The sequence below is a fragment of the Bactrocera tryoni genome, chromosome 5 (assembly GCF_016617805.1).
Source record: "Bactrocera tryoni isolate S06 chromosome 5, CSIRO_BtryS06_freeze2, whole genome shotgun sequence".
In the NCBI taxonomy this organism is placed as follows: domain Eukaryota; kingdom Metazoa; phylum Arthropoda; class Insecta; order Diptera; family Tephritidae; genus Bactrocera; species Bactrocera tryoni.
The window spans coordinates 5,994,123-6,016,352 of NC_052503.1; positions in this window are offsets into that span (position 1 = coordinate 5,994,123).

A 22,230-nucleotide genomic window follows, 5' to 3' on the forward strand; every position below is an offset into this window, starting at 1 on the left:
AAAGCCACAGACACTGCATGGCGGTCGTCACTGAAATGACACCGAGCGCCCATAAATCTTGCAAAAGCTTTCAATTTCACGCTCAAACCTCAGCTGTGCCAGCGAATGTCCTTGATATGCACACAACCCAACGAACACAGGCACGAGCACATAAGTCGCAAAGATGCCTTCGCAAGTGTACGCACGTGCGATATGAATAGTTAATTTTGTTCTTGTTATTGGTTTATCTACCACATTACAACAAGGCAACCGCAAAAATTGCTATCAAATATTTCAAATTGCTGAATTTTGTTTAAAACCAAAAATTTTGATTTATACCCGAGCTTAAATGAGAGGCGGCTAATGTTTGTGGGGCGAAGGATAGGTCCTCATCACCCGCCGCCCGTCAGCAGACACTGCTGAAGTGCTTTTGCGACCGGTATTTGTGCAAAATTAATATGAGATTTACCCGAGAAAGAGTTGTTGTCGTTTGTGTGTGTGTGTGTTTGCTCATTGTTTTGTTGTTGCATAATTAAAGAAAACTGACGAATTAATCACCACAAGCAGACGTGGCAAATGAAATCAGCTCAAAAATGTCTGCAAAATACTTAAGCATTCTGCGTCCAGAGGGCAATTGCGGTTGCCGAAGCGCAGTGTAGCGCTGCATGGCATGGCATTGCGCGACATAGCGGAGCTATAAAATCCAATGTGCCATCGCTTGTAATCAAGCGACAGACTCCTCCGGGCTGCGGCGAGACGGCGCGGCGCGAGAGTGCCCGCCGGCTGCCGCGTTGTGTGTGTTGGCGCGCGGTGCGCGAGGGCGTATACGCGGCCTATGCGCGCGTACTTTATGGCCTGCGCCGACAAATTTATGAGCGCGCACAGGAAGCTAATAACATTTCAAATTTCTCTGCTTCATTATGCCGTTGCCGTTTTTGTTGTTATTGTAGTTTTCTAGCTTGTATTTTTTACTTTGCACTTTGTTGATTGTTGTTGCTGTTTATGTTTCAGCTGCTTCGCGCTGCTTGCTCTTAGGCACTTGGCGTTGCGTCGCACTTCGACGCCCGCAATCACCCAACACACACACACACACACACACACTCATATATGTAAACACGCTTTGTTTTTTGTCGGCGTGTCGCGGCGCATTTTTAGCATCAAATGAGAATTTTAAATGTCAAATGGTAATTTGTTGCAAGTGTCTGAAGACACATAAACCGTCAGCCACCTCCCTTCCCCTGCACTCTGCGCTCGCACACACACAAATATTCTGGCCGCGAGCGAAATGCCACCGAGGCAACAGCGGCAGGTCTCCGCCTCGCTTATTGCTTTGGTGTGAATGTGCGTGTGTGTGTGCAGAGCGCGGGGGAGCGCGCGACTGGCCGGTGGTGTGTCGATGGCTGGCAGCTGGCTGCCGTAAAAGATTTACAATCGCTCAGAAATTAACAATTAGGGAACGTTAAAAATTAGCGCTAGCATTTTCGACGCGCCAATACTCGCATTTGGCAGAACGAAACACTAAATTAAATTGAATTGAAATATTGCGAGCGCGCGCTGGCTTTGGCGGGCGGAGGGTGGCTGGTGGCGTGGCATGTTTGTGGCATATTTGTGTCATATAAAGTGGCTGCCGTTGCTCACACACACACACACGCACACACAAATCCATTTTAAGCGCCTGTGTTTGTTTGCTTTGATTTTAATGTTTGTTTTCGTTTGCTGCGAGTGGAATTTTGCATTTTTAATTGAAAAATTTTCTAAGCGTTGTGCAGTTGAAATTCGCATTTTTCTTGGGGTTATGAATAATTGAAAGGATTTATGGCATTTATAAGCAGTTTTGAGGCGTTGCTTATGGCATGTTGATGTTGGAGTTGTTATGTTTTCATTAGTACTTTGCAGACTAGAACAAAGTTAATTACAGCCGCAAGCAAAGAAAAACAAATCAAGAAATCTTGGGTAGCTTTCGTAAATTTGAAATGAGAGGTGAATTATGGGGTCTTAGGAATCACAAAATAAACAACTTAAGGACACAACAGCCCAATGTGCTACGAAAACGCCCTTTAACACACAGGGTAACCCATATATGAGTTATTTTTATAATTTAAAAAGCTTTTCTTGCCTAATCTTTCATCAAATTTTTGTCCAGCTTTGGTTCTGAACTTGCTGTTAAAACGAACGATTTTAGCGAGTCGAGCCATATTTCTTTGAGTGAAAAGAAGCTTACAGCCGCCTGTTCAATGAAAAATTCAGCAAAAAGTGACGTTAAGATTACAATTGAACTACTGGGGTCCTGCCACCTGAAAAAGATGGCCTTACAAGCTATTACTTCTACAACTATACGATGCTATCAAACTCTTCAAAGGTTTTTCTTTGCTTACTTGAACTATATTTGGTGTTATTATTTCACAATTCACATGAAATCTCACATCAAATTTTAAATGTTCTTTGTACTTTTTAGATTTATGGGTTTTTTGCAAATTCTCGGCAATGCTCTCAAAGCATTTCCAGCTGCATTTTTTCTGTTTATTCAGTTTTGCTTCAAAGCTCTTACCCTTTATCAGTTGCCATATTTGTTGAACTACAAATATGCCCTGTTGTTGTTTTTATTGTTGTAACGATTTCCTAATCCTCGTTAGGATGATAAGGATTTGATAAGTTGTCATCAAGGTCATCCAACGATAGGCCCAGGAACCGTGCTGTTTCGACGGTGTCGGACCGCAGAGGGGCACAGATGTGTAGGGTTAGCGGGGCGTGTAATGAGATGGTGGGTGAATGCGGGAATTCATTTCATGCTGGACATATGTTTGATAAATCCGGATCGATTTTGGATAAGTAGAAGCTTAACCAGCAACATTATCCAGAACAAAGCTGCCCAAGGGTCACTCTCGATTCTCGCGCCAAATCAAGTGAATGAAGTTTCGAAACTCGTAGAAGTTGTTTAGGGAAGTAATTAATTGAAATAGTGAAATTTTTAAGGTGAAGAAAACTATAACAAATTAAACAATGAAGAGTGAGCGGAGCCATGAGGGATCTAGTTGATATTGAAGCTGCCCGATTGCCTTGCTGTTTGTGGTTGAGTAAGTTGAATACAAAATTTTCAAAAAACTAAAACTAATTGTCTTGAAAGAAGATCCGTTTTTTGAACAATTACTTTTTTATTATCGTGTTTAAGTGGTTCATACTTCAACCGAGCTCAGACAAAAGAAAAAATTACAGAGGAAATGCCAAATTTACGCAAAAAATACAACAATGCAAAGACGTTGCGAAAAAAATGTGCCAACACTTTGCCTGCATATCTCTTTATTGTAATTATTTTGTGTACTCACAAATATATGCAGGCCAGCAGACCAGTTCTAAATTACATTCTCTGCCCTTTTTTCTTTCCTTGCAAAATGCTTCCACGCAGGGCAACAACGCAAACAGAAACGACTGCGTGTAAGAGCAATGCTTTTCGGGCGCGATCACTGGACACACAACGGCACATACACAAATGCATTTTCAAAAAATTTGTAGACTGCACTTTTTCTCGTTCTCCAACCACGACTGCCGTCTGGACCGGCGAGGGCATGTGTAAGTAGTAATCTCGTCGCGTCATCTGCGTTGATCGACGCAATCGAGGCAATGCACCTTTGTTGTACAAAAAAGCTGCCCGCTGCACAATGCAACGAAAACATTTCGGCAATGCAGTGGTCTTGTACGAGTATGTGTGTTTGTGAGAGTAAAGATCGGGGCACATTGATCCTAAATTTTACTGGAGAATGGTATTTTTTACTGATGTTGTTACTGTTATTTCATGCTGCTTATACTCTTGCAACATGTTGTAACAGAGTATTATAATTTTGTTCACCTAACGGTTGTACATATGTATCAACTAAAACGAATCGAAATGGATATATGATTATATATATGTAAACGATCAGGATGACGAGACGAGTAGAAAGTCGAGTGACTCTCTGTCTGCCCGTCCGAAAGTTGTTACTTGAGTGAATATTGAGATTTCTTGATGAAACTTGATAAGCGCGTTCCTTGGCAAAAAAAGTTCATAGAATTAATTAATATAACAGGATAAAACAGACTGAAAATTATCCAAATCGAACCAAAACTTTTCATGTACTAATTCCTGCATATGTGGACCCAGCACTTATAGTTGACTTTTTACCTAAAATAACGGTGAATGTGTGAGATATGAAGTTCAGAGAGAATCCTTTCTTGATAGTAGTATCTCTGTGTATCAAAAATGGATTGAATCAAGTCAATACTTACCTTAGCCCCCATATACTTGTACGTAATATAAAAATTTCGAACTTCCGGGTGACTTTATACCGCATATATCGACCAATATGTGAATGATCTTAATAAAATTTAGAGAGTGTATTTTCCTTATAACGGTGCATACTTGTGCTTAGAATGAATAAAAACGGATGAAAGCTCGCTCTAGACTCCATATAATCACGAAGCTTTGTATACTTAGAAGGTATTTCCCTGACTTTAATCCTTGCAAGTTGCTGGGGAGTATAAAATGTTCGTTTATACCCGAACTTACATCTTCCTTACTTATTTAATTTTTGTTTCTTTTCTTGAATAATGTATATTTGTATGTATGTATGCTTTTTATTTTGGAAAGTTGAGCACCGCACTTCTTGTAGCACATATAAAAATGCAGACACTTACAGCACCGCCATTATTTCGACAATTTCAGTAACAGGAAATTTGACAAATAAACTAAATGCACAATGAGGGATAATATAACAGTACACATAAAGTGATTAAGAATATTTTTGTTAAGTATTCTTACTCACATTTAAAGGAATTTCTTGCGATTATTGTTTTGCGTCTTGTTGATCTTTTAAAGGAAGACGGAAAGGCTGGTGCATTTCTTTTGCAAAGTTTTCTTTCTAAAATCGTTCGACAGTGTCAATATTTTAGAAGAAGGAAGTAAGGAAGGTTAAGTTTGGGTGTACCCGAACATTTCATGCTCTTGCAGCTTGCCAGAATCACATCCTTTTTTTGATATACTGATATATTCAGAAAGCGGCTCTCTCCGCATTGCCATAATACTTGTATATCAAACAGAGTGTCCGATATTTCCAGTAAAAAGTTAGCAACAGGCAGTGAGGTAGCCATATTCGGTATAAGGCGGCTTGAGCAGATATGTTACGATTTTGACAATTTTTAAATTTGGGATGGTATACCTCACAGATACCTACTCTTTTTGCAAAGTTTTATCCGAATAATTCATTGGTGCTTGATATTTATACTGAAAAGTGAAAGAACCAAAAGTAATTTAAAATTGAGTTGTATGAGAGGTATGCATGGTTCTAGTCCGATTTTTTTCAATTTAGCATAGGATCATGCAGATAATATCATATACCAAATTTGGTTGACATTGGTCGATTAGATTTGGAGATATGTATGTGATTTCACCTAAATGTAGGCTGTGCCACGCCCATTTTGCAATTATAAGCCAGGCTCCTAAAGTCCCCTTTTATCATCTTTGCAGTAAAATTTAATGCGTCAGGCGTATTTAGTTATCGATTTATTGTACTTTTAGTAGTTTCATTCACCGATTCACAGGGTCAATAGATGAGTCGAAAAGATATGCTTCCAACGAGTTTGGCTATTATATCTTGAGTGGCTGAGGAGTTATGTACTTACACTTTTAAAACATTTTCCAACCAAACATGCTCCTTCCTAATGCAACTCGTTGTACTAAATATCAACCCTGTACCTTATTGTTGAGCTTAGTTGTGGCATTTTTTTTTTTTTTTTGGATTAATGTAGACGCGGCCGTGCGATTACGCCAACCCACGCACTCGTCCTTACTTTTTTTATGTACAGACGGACGGCCCGGCGGACAGTCACTTGGATTTTAACTCGTTTCATCATTCTGATCATTTCTATATACCCCATGCCTTATTTTTAACTCGATTAGTTTTAGCTGATACACATATTGCCCTTTTTCCGAATTAGAAAACAATAACAAATTTTAACCATCGGTTATTTGCTTTAATGTTATTTTCGAAGCACTTTTGTCGCTCTGATTTAGGTGTCTCCAAAACATCATTAAACACTTCTTCAGATGCCGAAAAACGTTGACCTATTAATTTATCTTTTATGTACGTAAATAATAAGAAGTCAATCAGAACCAAACGGTGGATGACTTATTGAAGGTTTGATTGCTCAAAAAGGCAATTGCTTCAGTCGCCATTTGAGAGCTCGCATTGTCGGGGTGAAGAGTAATCTTCGGCGGTTTCTTGAAACCGAAAACTGGCAAATAAATGATTGTGTATCATCAGAATTTACTGTGCAGCGTTGTTCTAGTGGAATGGTTGAGAGATGTCCAGTTCCAAAAAAACAGGCAACCATTTGCTTGGAAGTGCTTCGTGCACTAACAATTTTTTTTTGGATTCGGCTCATCTTGAACCACGCATAGTACAGTGGACTGCTGTTTACTTTCGAGCACATACGCGTAAATCCACGTTTCATTGTAGCCCACGATTTCGTAGAAATCTTTCGAAGCCCGGTATCGTATTTTTTTAACATTTCTCTCGACCAAACGAAATTTTTTAGTCAAATCTATTGTTGCCTATAAGCTTCTGTTTTACATGCAGGCCGTTCAAAAAAGATAGCAAATTCTTAATACAGAAAGAGATACACATATTTACATATATGTATGTATTTGTAGATGCTTGCAAAAAGCCTTGTCAACAACGCATTTTTCTTCTTCTTTCATCTTCAATGTCAGCAATTTTGTGGAATTCGCTTTTCGCCTTTCGCATTACCATTTTGCTTTTATTCTCGTACGTAACTAAAATTATGTTCGTGGCTTGTCTAGACTTGAACCCGTTAATGTAGGGCGTACACCCTTAGCGACAAAGGGGTCGATGCTGCAAGTACAATTGGCGCGCACTAAGGGCCACAAATGAGACATGTGTGCACTGGCTGCCAGACATTCAAAATTATTATACCACATTATTAGCGTTGTTATTGTTGTTGTTGTTGTCGACCGTACTATCACATTGCAATTGATTGTGAGATTTTTATTTGTTGTTGACTTTTGCTATTGGCTGCCACCTCTCCGCTGTTGTTGTGCTGTCGTTTGGCTTCTTCGCGTCCGTCTGCAATGCGAGTCTGTGATTGCTGGGCATGAGCAATCAGCCTCGGCTTGGGAGTCGGTGAAATTCTTCAAGCGCTTAATTGGCAGATTGGCGACGGCACGCGCCATCACTTTGTTGAGCCCAATAAACCGTTATTTGTTTAGAGTTCACGTCAAGCTCGACTACTAGACAAAACATGTGCAACAACCGTGATTTACATAACCAAACTGCATGGAGGGCATTCGTAAAGACGACTATATGTTTATAAGAATTCATTTCATCACTGCACTTAATAAATCACGATTTGTTTTCGAATTCTGATAAGGGACTAACGAATACATTATTCATATGCCGTGTTTACACTCATCACAGAAGTTTTTTAATTTGTATTTCGCGAAATTTGACGATTTAATTAGGTCGGGAGGTACAGTGGCTGTCTAATGACGCACCTAGTCCATTATGATACCAACAACGACGTAATAATCGGTTCATATTAATATTAACGGTTACAAACCGGATCGAATAATCGGTTTTCATGTTAATGGAATAATTTTAAGAGCCCTAGTTTTCTGGTTTCTCGGCGAAAAACTGCGACAATGAATTTTCACAGGCTTCTCTTGAAGCCAACTTTACTTCATTAAGGCAGTTCTGTATTGGTAGTCCGATGGTGAAAGGAGATGCTAAGTATATGGTGGATGCATCAAAACTTCCCAGCCAGCTCTCCCACTTTTTGCCGAGTCATCAAAGATGTGTGTGGTCTAGCGTTGACCTGATGGAAGACGAAACCCTTTCTGTTGATCAGTTCTGACCGTTTTTTCGATTGCTTGCTTCAATCTCATCAGTTGTTGACAGTAAAATGTAGAATCGACCAGGCTGGAGCAGCTCATAGTGGATGATTCCTTTCCAAACCTTCCTTTTCTTTCCTTTCCCACCAAACACTCAGCATAACCTTTCGACGCGTTAATCCTGGCTTTGCGACCATTTGTTGAGCTTCACCACGCTTGGACCCAGATTTTTTTCGCACATTATTGTCGTATTAAATTTTTCACAGACAATTCATGTGGTACCTAAACATCGAAATTCTTTTTGTAGTCACCCTTTTTTAAATGATTCAAACCCGTTTGATGATGAATGTTAAGTTCCTTTGCGATGTCATTGCTGCTTATGTGATGGTCCTGCTCAATCATTTCCATAATTTCATCGACTTTTTCAACGATAGTTGACCAGAGCGAGGTGCATGTTTCACATCGGAATTTCCAGAAGGGAAGCGAGCGAACCATTTTTGTGCTACACGAACTGATACAGCATCGCGTCTGTAAACTTCACGAATTTCATTGGTAGCTTGCTTAGCATTCTTCCCTTTTTTATGCAAAAATTTCAAAATATAGCGAATTTCCTCATTATTTTTACTCATTTTTGAACAACTGTAATTTCTTTTCAACTTCCCCGAACTTTTTTTTTAGTTAAATGAGGCTTAAAATCTCACCTTTCCAACACTATATTGTGTGACACAATGTTATTTGATAGCACTGGAGATATACAACTGCAACGACATCTATTGACAAAATGCGAAAAGACTTTTTCGACTACACTATGTATATAGTTTATGGGGTGTTTAATGTTTTCTTCTAGGTGTTACAAGCTTCGTAGACTTGTCATACCTTGTTTAGGGTATAAAAATTAGTAATTTCAAATTTAAATTCGTTTTATCAAGTTATTATAACAGCGATAATAGTATCCAAAGTAAATTTTCCCTTTCGCATTGATTTGTGATTTAAGCACATTTTTTCGTAGGGCCTCATTATCATCACCCAGCCGCAAGGAGTGCTTTACATAATAGTATATATGTATGTATGGTATGTACATATGCATCTCGCGAAACTTCTTCGCAGCGCTTAACAGTTCATCAATGATTCAAATGAATTGGCACTTGACGATTTATCAGTTGTCATGAAAACTAGACTAAACTGATTGCTACAATCATCAGTCATGAGATGTCTGTTGGCACTTGTCAATGTGACTGCTGACAGCCAACAAACGGCGTGCACAATGAATAACGTCGTGGGTTAAGTACTGAGTTAGCCAGCCGTCAATGCCGCCGGCGGTGAATGCCTTCTTGTCCGTTGTTTCTTTTTGCTTCAGTGCGACATTTTTATGAGAGAATGTGGCTTGCGGACCGATTTTTGTTTTTATAAAGTATTCATATGGTCTATAGGAAAAGTATGTACATATATTGTAGTAAATGTATGTGGTAACCTTTTTACCATATGACCACATAGAAAAATTTTTAATTTTTTGTGCTGAAATAAAAAAACCAACGCCTTACACTTTTTTGCGCAAGATTTTCTTACTAAAGGGCTGATACCTAAATCTGAGTTATTTGTTTCTCAGTCAGTCGTTTAATGATTCGATTGCTTCAGACTAAGTTAAGTTAATGCTACCATGTTTATCTTCAAGCTGTTTATCTCGAGACCATACCAAACCGGCAAAAAAATGATTTGATTAGGGCTTCAGACGGTTATTGTTATTGTAAAAAACATATTTTTCTACCAAAAAGTGAATCCCGCCAATTTAACTTACCTTCAACATCCAGTAGAAGTACATAAAAGAGGCAACGAGTTCAGCGGAATGTCACTAATAAGTAATTGGCTTTGTGAGATAATTAAAAAGGTTGTCAGTTAAACACTGACAACTTGAAAGAGTCGCTAAATACTGCATTAACCGCAAACAAAGGCAATCTCTACAATTCGGGGAGATAAAAAATTGCATGTTTTTATATTAATAAAAGGCAACAACTGGAACAAGTACACAAACTTGATGACTCGTCGGCGACAAGCGGCAGTCAGTGTCGCTTCCCCATATATAGTATGTATAGTATACCTACAAACATAGGTTTGTATGCCTGTGTGCTAGGCACTATTTAGAGATATAAGGTAGCAGACAGCGAAAAGCGAGGCGTTAATTAATAATTGTTAATATTTGCCAAAAGTCTGGCAATGAAATTACACACTGCCGGCCACCAACGACCGACGACCGGCGACCGAGCACAGTCAACCGACCGGCAAGAGCAGACACCGCCACAGACACTGCGTACTGCAAGCGACACGACAGCAGACAGGTAAGCGGGTGAGCGACACAGCAGGGTGGCAGAGATTGACACACACTCGCACGGCCACAAAGAAAGGGGGAAGGAAGCATAAAGCACGACAAAAAGAGGAGTTTTGTTTTATAAAACAAATACCATAAATCAATGTAGTTTGACAAATAATAAAAAAAAACAGAAAATTACAATGAAATGCGCTGAGTTCGAGTACAATGCCGCCACGTTCAGCCGCAAGCAAAGTCAGACAAATACAACGCTGTTTGACGGGTTGAAACGCGCGGGCGGGGCATTGCTTGACAAACAGTTAAACAGTCAACTGCTTTGATCGGCACTCAGCTGTGCAGCGTCGTAAAAAAAACGTCCAGAAACGCGATAGACCAGACAGTCCCGCAGACATGCCGACAGGAAAGCAGACAGAGAGACAAACAGATGATTCAAATGGGACGCACGCGCTGACTGAGCCGCTTGCTTACGCCTTGCAGTATCGCGCCGGTTTCGTCATTATCAGCGCGCTTTTTCATTGGCATTTGGGTATTTGATTCCGCGAACCAGGGGAATTAAACTTGTTTCAATATAACAAACAAAAACCGTTGTTAAAAATGCGTAAAAGTCTCAAAATAGAAACATAATACTTTTGGCAAGTTTGATAGGCAAATGAGCTCGGGTTATGACTAAGCTCACTAATTTATTTAAGGTTTTAAGTTCTCGTGCAAATAAAAGTACCCGGAAATTGTAAAAAAAACGCAAAATACATATTTAATTATTCATCAATATTTATTTTGTCGCCTTCAAAGTAATCCCCACCAGATGTAATATACTTAAGCCAACGATTTTGCTAGTCCTCGATACACTTAAATATAAGTACTTTTTAGGATGGTCTTCATTTCCTTTGAATTTTGCTTTCTTCGAACGACTGAAAACGGGTTCCACAGATCGTTTATTTCAAGATGGAGAACAAGAGAATATCCCACGGAAGCAAATCCAGTGAAAAAGGTGGTTGATCAATGGTATTAATTGCTTTTTTGAACCAAAGAGACCTGTTTACGGTACTCTTTTTGAAAAAATTCAGCTTTATAAAATATGCACCAAAATCATTCGAACGGACTCACGGAGACGGAGAGATGTCGAGCTTTCTTGCCATCTCTTTAACACTTGTTTGACGATTTTCAAGCACCAAATCCTTCATTTTTTTAACATATTCATCAGTTGAAGAGATCGAAGGTCGTCCGGAACGAGTCATGTCTTCAACGATCTCTTTGTAGCCTTTGTACCTCCCGTAGGCTTGTGTTTTTGATAAAACTTCCACACACGAAATTTGGTATTACAAAGTATATTTAAATAACATATTTTAGACAGGTCAAAAGACAGGACAGGTTAAAGGTTCGAAAATTGCATGACTTTTTCATCTAAGAAATACTTTTTCCAAAATGATTATATTATATAAACAGGTCTGAATTGCCCAACTGAGTGCACTATTTTATGTGGAAGCATTTGTGAACCCGGGGCACTTGCCGCAGCTGCATTCGCGATTCGTTTATTGTCTGTCTGCCTTCCTGTTTATCTCCATGTCTGGCGTATCTGGCAAAGTGGCAGACTTTGATGATCCCAAAGCATATGAATTTTTACACATCTCTTTTTTGGCGTTTATGATTTGCCATTTTCATCGTTGCATTTAAGAGCTGAGCTGATGTCTGTACTAGCTGTGACACACTCGTGTTGACGGGAAGCTCGTTTATCAGCACAAATGCTCTTTGCTTTTACTTCACTTTGTTGCACGTTTTTTGTGACTTCTTTGTTGCTTTTCCACATTTTGTTCATGAGACTCACAGCCGTTCAGACGAATTTCAGTCCGCTGGCCGAGCATTAAATTTCAAATTTGTTTTTATTTATAAGTTCGTTTGCGAATTTTTATTCGTAATAAAATTGTAAAGTGATGAGTGCAGTACACAGGGCACAGATGTCGCTCAAAGCGATTTTGATAGCGTTTATGGTCATGGTTTATCATCTTTAACAAGAGAAGACGTAAAGTATGGAGAAGAGTGTTGAGAGAGCATAGAAAAACGAAAGTAGGTAACAGTTGAGTCTTGTTTCAGTGGACGGAAAATCTTCATAAAGACATTATTTGGAAAGAAATAAGGACCCGGATTTTAGGTCAGACCTTCGTTTCAAAATATTTAATCTCTCTCTGTTGCTTACTTCTGGACAAATATTTACACGTTTTGAAAGATGCGCTGTCTTGAAAACTACTCTGGACAGGGTTCCACCGGCGTTATACACTGCAGGGTCCAAAATCTGAAGCTCAGGTTATGGTTTATTCTCTATAAGTATGATGTAAGGTCCAAGATTCGATGAAAATCATGCATATTTTCAGCAAACCACAAAGTTTTTTCAACACTATATGTCATATACAGATACTGAGTAGGAATATGTTTTAGAATCCTGGTTCGAGCAGATCTGAAACCCCTGCAGCTTCATATTTTGGAATGAAATGAGACTTTGAAAAGCATGTCTGGTCTTTCGCTTACATCTTCATATTTTGAAATTTCCTCGTGCTCAGAATTTCATCGCATAGGTTTATTGGAACCCCCTTCATTAGCAATTTTTTAAATTTAATTCCCGACATTTCATGTATACTTATTCAGAAACATCAATGTATCACATTAGTCAGCTATTTGTTCCCACTTCAGTCTGCGCTCGATATTTAGTATTTCCCTTGAATTTCTCGGCGAAATTAATGAATTCTGCATAAAATGCTTTGAAGCACTCAAAGTGTTTGAATATTAGAAGGGCCGACCGCTGAGCGTTTTGTTTCAGTTGGCGGCCACCCGCCGCAACGCAGACAGTAAACTTCCGTTGAACTGCAACGGGGTGTACGACACAATCCCTCTCCGCCCCAGCAGGTATCCACCGAACCAAAGTCGATAAATGTCAATTTGATCAATCGTGTTACTTTTAGTGCAGTTCGCTCGCACAAATGCACTCGCTGGCTGCTGTGAAGTGGCACTTTGCTGGGCGACGCCGTACATTGATTCGTCCAACGCCCGAGTGCAGTGAATTAGTAAGTGGCCGTGGCAGTGACTTTGCTCTCGTTCGGACTCGAACTCGAACTGTCTCGCCAAATGAATTGCAAAAAGAAAGCAGAACAAAAGCAACTGCAGAAAATTGTAATTGAAATGATGATTGTGGGGCGTCCAGTGCCGCAGTCATCTGTAGCTTGCAACGTGCTATTGTTGACGCCTCCAGACGCCATGGGTAAAGCCATTACGCTGCACACTCCAGCTGCTGGCGCGACGAGTTCATTTGCAAATCTTAATCAGAGTTCCATCGAAATGTCATGAGATCTGAGTTTTGATTTAATGTTGATTGATTAAGCATTTCGTGGGAAATGTCTGAGTTCTTGTTTCACTTTTTTACTTTAATGTGGCGAGTAATGAATAATGAAAGGCATTTATTATCCTACTGATTTGTATTTTGGGCTGATGGATTAAATTTGGTAATTGAAAGCATATCATTTGAGTTTGCAGTTGAAAGCTTTGTTCCAAAAGGGTTTGCCAAAAAGTTTGTAACTCACAGAAAGAAGCGTTGAAGACCATATAAAATAAAGATTTATATGCTCATGAGTTGCCTGCAACAAGATAGTTGCTCGAGTCGATGTTAGGACCTCGGAGCGCACGCATGTCTGAAACATTGGGAACGTGTCTTCCATCTATCATAACATGATCAATCTGGTTGCTGACCTTGAAGCTTGGTGAATTTTTCTATGCGGAATCTAGTATTACAGATAACTATATTTCGGGCTCCGGTGAGGTCGATCAGCTTCAACCCGTTTGGCGCTGTTTCCTAGTGGAGGCTGAATTTACTGACTGTTGTGCCAAAGATACCGTTTTTACCCACCCTGGCGTTAAAGTCGTGAAGCACGATTTTGACAATGCGGCGGAGGCAGCTCCCATAGGTGCGCTCCAAGAGCTCATAGAAGGTATATTTGGTCACATCGTCCTTCTCTTCCATCGGGGCGTGGGCGCAAACCAGCGATATGTTGAAGAACTTCGCTTTAGTGTGGATTGTGACTAGACCCACCACGAATCGCACACCAAATTTGCGCCCCTTTATATGGCCACAGAAGTAAATGCCACAAGAACTTACTCGCCTCAGTCCTTGTCCCGTCCACCGCATTTCTTGGGCGGCGATGATGTCAGCCTTCACTTTAACCAGGACATCAACCAGCTGAGCAGCGGCACCTTCCCAATTAAGGACCGGACATTCCAGGTACATGACCCTAAATCGTTATCCATAATGCGTTTGCCATGGTCGTAATCAAAAAAGGGGTACTTCAACCGAGGCTGTTTGTAATTTTTCATTGGGGGTCCCAAACCCAACGCCCAACCCTGGGAATGGGATGTTTCGCCTTCTTACTTGGCTCGCCTTCAAATTGTTGTTCTTTGGAGAGTATACTTGGTCTAGGTCCGGAAGTCGTCTTGACATGATATGGGCTTCTCTTTACCTTTGTGGGAAGTTTTCGCAAGCCTGGCCTAAACATCTCTGCAAACGGGTTTTTAAGCATTCTCCACCATCAATTTGGTGAGATCCAACTGCACCGGAATTGATTGATTCAACTAAATGCTAAATGAAGGCAAATCATACTTCACATTCCGGCCCATCATGCCCCAATTATGCTGCGAAATGCTACACGAGACAGTCTATTAATATAATTGTAATTAATTGATAAGACCAAACAGATGTGCCAGTAGAGTGATATGCAAACAATCGTATCCAATTACGCACATATGTGCATACATGCATACATACAAACATAAAAAAGTACTTAAATGCGCCGCTGTCTTCTCTGGCTTTATGTGTTTTTGATAAATATTTTATATCAATTTCACATTACAAAAATAAATTGTACATGAGCACAGACGCCTACCGCCACAACAACAGAAACAAACGCAAATAAAATGCCGCAATAAAAACACACAAACGAACAAATATCAAATGAAGGAAGCAAATAAAAAAGTCACCGTAAATGATACGCCACACAATGAGGTTTACAACAATAACAACAACAAGCACGTCAGCATGAGCGTCATTTCATTTCACGCGAATTTCAATTTCTCTAATGACCTTCGGTAGAAAGTACCTATGCGAATTGGAAAAAAACAAAACAAAAACGCAAATACAAAAGCAAATTGTAATGAAATTCGGCAGACTCGCTTTTTGTAAATTTCTGTCCGAAGCAGTAAAAAGTGTACATTCTCCGGCAACATGTGGGAAAGCTGGCATATTTGGGTATTATTTCGCCTCAAGCACGTCAAGTCGACGACGAGCAATTTTCCATAAAACGCCAGCGCCAGACACTTGCGAAGCACAGAAGCATTTATTACGACCGCACTATAAAATACGCACACGCACACACACGCGCTACCAAAGCCAAGGCAGGCAGGCAGGCAGACAGACGGGCACATAAACACCTTACCAAATGAATCGCCAAATCGCCCACACAAATGCTAAATTACATTTTGACAACCGAAGAGAATGAACGCAATCGACGAACAAGTTAACGAGGAGCGCCTGCGTGTGTGTGGAGGGTGTAGAAATATTTTATGCCTAAAACGCGCCGCTACTCAAGTCCCAAAGTCCTGCGTCAGACAATCTTCAATGATGACATGCAACAAGGTACAACATCGGCAGACGGACGGGCGGACAGTCGCGTGAGAGGGGCGGCTTGGTTGGGTGTACAAGTAAATATTTCATTCAACAAATGCGCGCACAAACAACAATGCTCACACTGAAAATGTCTGCCGCATATATTTACACACTCATACTTGCACAGCAACGTAAATAGATGTGTGCGAGTGTGCCGCCGCCAGACAGGATATGCGTGAGTGCGACCCAACAGGCAGAACTTTGCCGGCAATAATACCAACACAACAATAGCAAAAACAACAATGGCACCAGCAGCCAACAAGCCGGCAATGCCAGAAATCAGGAAAAAACCCGAAACGAGTGGCAGACGGCGTTTAGTAGGCTGTATCCGAACTGCCGAAGCGGAAGTAGGAAGAGAACAGTTTGATAGATTGTTAGAGAGAGCGCCCAAGCACGAAGGCTGAGCAGTTAATGAGCATGAGAGTGCGCACAGTGGCTTTGCTTGGTGTCGACAAGAATGTTTTTCATTTAGTGGTTAAAATTATAATTTAGTGGCCGCGAGGCGTAAGAGGGTCTTAGAGCCAGAATAGGTCAAAAGAAAATAATTATTTTACATTGGGCATGTGGTCATAAGAATGGTAATACTGTAAACTATCTCAATCATCATATCAAACACTTTCACAATTGGCCAAGTTCTACCAATTGAATGATCCAATTTGTAATTTGTCTCCTCAGAAAATCCTTACCTAATAGATTTTCAAAATATCATAAAATAAACGCTTCTAATAACAATCGCTTTCACAAATGTCAGTAAGATGGATAAACTTCTAGCCAGTTCCATCAGCTTTTCGTTGATGGGAGTAAGCCTCATACAAACAAAAACTGCTCATTGAAATAAAGGCTTCAAATTATCAATCATATCATAAGGTATTGAGAGATATTGATTTTTTTAGCATTGTTTTGACCCGATCCATCGAAAGAATCCCAGCCGATTTAGTGGTTTTAATTGACATAACGACGGCATCCATTCTAGCTACCACGGAAATGGCGAACTGACGTGCAGTAATTTGAGGGGAGTTCCAGTGCTTCGGAAAAGGTGCTGTTGTTTTTCCGACAGAACCTTTTCTATTAACTTGAACCACAGGGAATTCAAAGGGTGGACAGTGGCCGGCTGGAATACCTTACATATATGAGTTCAGAAAGGCATGATTGAGTGTGAGTAGTTAGAAGTCGACCCATTTTAAATTTAAAGGAGGCTTTTTTAAAATGGTTACTTGGACGAATATGGCATGTGACCCTCAAGGCGCTTCTAATTGACTTTATGACGCAACATCTCTTTACGATCACCAAAAGCAAACAAAAAACTAGGTGGATCCTGACCACTGTGCTTAGAAAATCGCAAGCCGACTGTAGCAAATTAATGCAAACGTGTTTGTATTAAGCTCAAGGACACCGAAGGATATGTCTACCGACACACATAGACAAACACAAAGTGGCATATATTGTTGAGTATACGCATACTCAAGCGAGTATTTGCGCCCACACAGGTTCGCATTACAGTCCCATTTAGCTCATCTACTAATCTTGGCTCTGTCTGTCTGGCGGCGTCTGCTTGCCTCGCAGCCTTCAAATTAATGTCGGCATCCAAATGAATACTTCGTGAGCGCGTGTGTGCATGTGCGTGTGCTTTTGTGCCGAGCTTTATATTTATTTACACTTGTCGTAAATGCAAATAGCTAAGCACCGCACAGAAGGTCCATAAAAGCTTACCTTGCGAATGCATAAATAAATTATTTGCCAGCGAAAGTGGAGGAATTCCGTCAGCTTCGAATTTCATATCCCACTCAAATTGATTGTTTTGTGAGTAAATTGGAAATTACATACTCTACTCGACAATACCAAGGCACAACCATCATACTTAAGCATGCAAAAGCAAACATTTAGTAAAAGCTAGGTCTACTTAGCTTTGGGGCTTTCGTGCGTATATAGAAGGTTAATGCATTTTAAAAGATAAGGAAAAGTCTTCTTAATTAATATGCCATCAATTCTACTTATGTACAATTCACAAGGTTAACAATCCAAAAACAAAGTCTCTATAAGGGGCTTTTGAATTAGCTCATGTGACCTGCCCAACGTATTTCCTTTGAGATACCGGGCCCAGTACGGTAACTACAGTATCTTGGATTTTTAGCAGATTATTAACAGAAATATGTATGTAACAAAACTGTTACTTTGGACAAGCCATTTTCTAGATTTTCAGATTTTCTTCTATTATCTATTATCTGACCTTTAATTTTCGAATAAACTCTTCTAGTAGACCACGAAAGAGCAAGTTCTGGTGAAGATTTCTTTTGGCACAGGACCGTAGCTCACTTGGCTTCCAACAACATCATTTACAGTAAGGGGCTTAAAATTTAAGTACTAATGTTTTTTCAGAAGATGTTCTAATTGGAACTCAAAATATCCCTTTCATTAGTTCAGTAATACGGAATTCCATATAGAAACCTTGACTTGGACGGAGAACCTACTAAAGAGACCATCAGTGCATTAAATTGCAAGCAACATATTAATGAGTTCAGGGCCTGGAAACTTATGGCGGTCTTCTCTAAGCTTTACCCATAGTTGTTTTTTCATGTATATAAAATGACCATGGGTCTATTGAGACCCTCACTTTTTTCAACGCGTTGGGTCTCAATTACTCCAGATGAGTTTGGATTTTAATCAATGGTTGCATGTTTCTTGAGAAGTGTTTTCAGATATTAAGGGGTTACATGGATTTCGTTGAACAAAAATGGCCCAATTCCAATATACATATATATTTTTTTTTTTTGACACAAAAAAAATAAATATTTTATTCAACTTTTTTTTTAATCCAAAGATAAATATTTTAAAAACATTTTGAGAAAATTTCAAAGGAAAATATTCGAAACTCGGACATTAAGACGACATTGACGGAAAAATTGTGCCGCTGACAGCAGAACTTCTTACCTGATCAAAAGTACAAAAAGTGCTTTACTTAAGACCATCCACTAGGTTTTGGACGAAGGAAAACAAAAAAGGGAAAATTTTAATTTTTAAACAAAGCTGAAAATTTTGATGAAAATTTCTCGACATTTTTTTTAATAATTTTAATTGAACAAAAAATCCTTCATTCAAGAACTAGTTAATTATATCTCGAAAACCTGCGTTAAATTTCTCTAAGACTTTGAAAACATAGTTTCGAGAAAAACGCGTTTAAAGTGACTAGACCTCGAGCACGCAAAATTTCAAGGTTGTATCTCCAAAACTATTAGTCGAATTAACTAGAGAATTTAGGGCAGTATTCTATAGGTGTTTTAGAATTAAGTAAGATAGAAATTTTTTTTTTAAAGGCGCGGAACTCATCTAATCTCTTAATACTGATTCGAAAATGGAGCGACGTTGAAGAGATTACAATGCTTGTTTACGACCTTTATTTAATCAAACTGCCGGATGATACGCATAACAATTGAATGCTCTTCCCACAGACAATTTCAATACTAATTAAATCGAAAAATGACACAAGTGCAGACATAAGAAACAACCAAAAGGCGCTTGCAATATTGCAACGAAAAAAATAAGTAAAAAATCACGCGCCCACAAACACCTAAAGGCACACCTCCTTCACCCCCAAAGGGGACAAACAAGTGTGGCATAGGTAGGCTTGCAGTTCAAGCGAAAATTTTGCAAAAACAACAAAATGGAATTATAAATAACAACAACGTGTACAACAACAAATGAAATCTAGCCGAAAAAACAAAAGGTGATCATAACGACAGCAGCCAAAGCACACACCAACAATACTAACACAACCAACCAGTTGCTTAAGAAGCAGCAGCGGCCAGTGGTTAGCAAGGTGAAGGCATAAAAAATCGTTCCAGACACTTCTCAAACCAGACATGTCTGGGCGATAAGCTACTCGTATAACCCGCAGTAAGTATGCGTATGTAAGCGGTCGAGTGGGACCCAGCCGCCAAATTGGTCGTGCACCGAACTGTCTGGTCGGTTAGTCGGGTCGACTGCGGCCGAGCAAATTTGCGACGCTTCATAATGCCGAAATGTGCAATGCGTTGAACTGAGCTGTTTTACACCGCAACCTTGCAGCCCTTTGCACTTTGAGTTGTGTGCGGTTCCACAAGGGTTAGCTTTTTCGACTGTCTGCCATGTTCATACATACAACAATAAATATGTTTGTATGTGACCAAAAGTAACCACCAACTTTGGTTTGTCATTGTCGTTGACGATATTTTTGTTGCTATGCTGTTGTTGTTGCTTGGCTTTTGGTCTGGTGCTTGGCCTTACTTTCGTCCGTCAGCGTTGCTGCAACTGTTTGTGTTAGTGTTTGTGCAAATTTCATCGGTTGTTTTTGTTGTTGTGATATATTTTGAAATCCATTATGACATCTGCAAAGCACAGCTAAGCAAAATCGGCTAACGGCACATATTCATAAAGCAAGTGCACATTAACCCAGTAAACCAAAAGGTGAGTGGGTTCACTCAAATGAAAATGGGTCTAAATGGACCCATGCTCATTCGTTTTCGTAATCTCAGAAATTCCTAAGTAGCGCTCTGACGAACAACACAATTTTTCGGAAGAATAGATTAATTGAGAAATGTAAGACTAGTTTATGTTCAACATCGACCTAACCATTGTCTCTTATAGCTTCAGCATTCATTTATGGATTCTTATCGCATGTGTGCAACCTAGGTTTGCAACAGCTTGGATCTATCAATAGATGCAGGGCTTGTCCGGAAAGTAATATCACTGAGTCGATTTGAAAAAATTTATTGAATCAATCGTTACAATTCTTTAAAAACTTTCAAAATAGGCTTCTTCTGCGTCGATGCAGCGCTGCCAGCATTCTCTGGAATGTTGCTTGGATCCCCGCTGTCGTCTCAAAATGCTTGCTTTTCATCGGCCTTTTCAGGCAAAGAAACAAAAAAGTCCGTGGGGCCACATCTAGGCTGTAGGGCGGCTGCAGAAGCGTTGTAATGCCGCCCTTGGTTAGGTAGCTATTCACAAGAAAGGCGGTATGAGCAGGGCTGTTGCCGTGGTGCAACTTCCAATCGGCTGCGATGTCTTGTCCGACTCGATTGACTCTTCGTTTGAGTCTCTTGAGAACTTCCACGTAAAACTTGGCGTTGACGGTTTGTCCAAAAGGAACAAATTCATGGTGGACGATGCCTTTGATATCAAAAAAGACAATGAGCATCGTTTTCACTTTGGATTTGCTCATTATTCCGGTCTTCATCAACGACCTCTTCCCAGCCCTTCTTCCTAAAGCAACTTCTAGGTAAGCCTGCTTGATCATATCAAGCGTCTCTTTCGCAGATTTACCGAGTTCCACATAGAATTTAATCGCGTACCTCTGCTCTAATGAATGCTGCATTTTCGACTTGCACTACTCGCGCGAAAATGTTCGTCCTGACTCGCCAGGTGCTCGGAGACAACTGACCAGATGCTCGTTTGTTAGCTTGGAACGCCCTCTACCGAATCCAGTCAGTGCGCGCACACTCCGAAGTACAATCGCGGCGGAAGAAAAGTAGTCCTATTACTTTTCGGACACACCCGGTATCAATAAACATGAGAGAAGAACTAAGAGGCCCACATCCTTATAAATAATAATTCTTTTGGAAGTACTTTCATATAAAGTTTAGCAAACTTAAAAGAACAAATGCAGTTTTTATTGAGTTGAAATCGTTGTAGGCCAGGGTCGTGTCCACATCTCTATCAATAAGAGTTAAAATTTGGGAACAATGATTTTTCCTCCAACGTCAGAAAGTGCCTATCTAGAAAACTGTAGATGACACTAAAAATATGTGCTCGAATTATAATATACGATTACAAACTTACCGATGAGTTCGTCTTAAGATTTACAATGTTTACTGGACTTCATTAGAGACTTCAGGGCGCACAACATTTAAAATTTTTCTAAATATTGTTTTTGAGATGCAAAGTCTTTCTATTAACGGCTGATTACATTAGCCGCAAACATACCGACCGACATTCAGACAAATCAACTGTCTGGCATACCCATTAACAACAATAACAACAAAACAGACAGATGACAAAGGGAGCTGTACATATGCAGACAACGAGGGGATGGGGTCGTACGAAGCGCAAATGAAGAACTTAAATGGCAGACATACAACAGTCAAATACGCGCTAGACACTCGGACCCCACTGGCGTAAGGCTGGGATGTGGCAATTGTGGCAGTATTGCACCCTTAAGCGACAGGCGTGCGAAACGCAATGCATCAGCTGCTTTATGTGCACCGCTCTTCTCCACTCCTCGCCATTGTGGCGATTAAGTGCCGATGACGATGGCAGCACTACCAGCTGACGAAAGCGACGCTGCCTGCGACGCCGGCTTCGACTTAACCTTGAAAAACG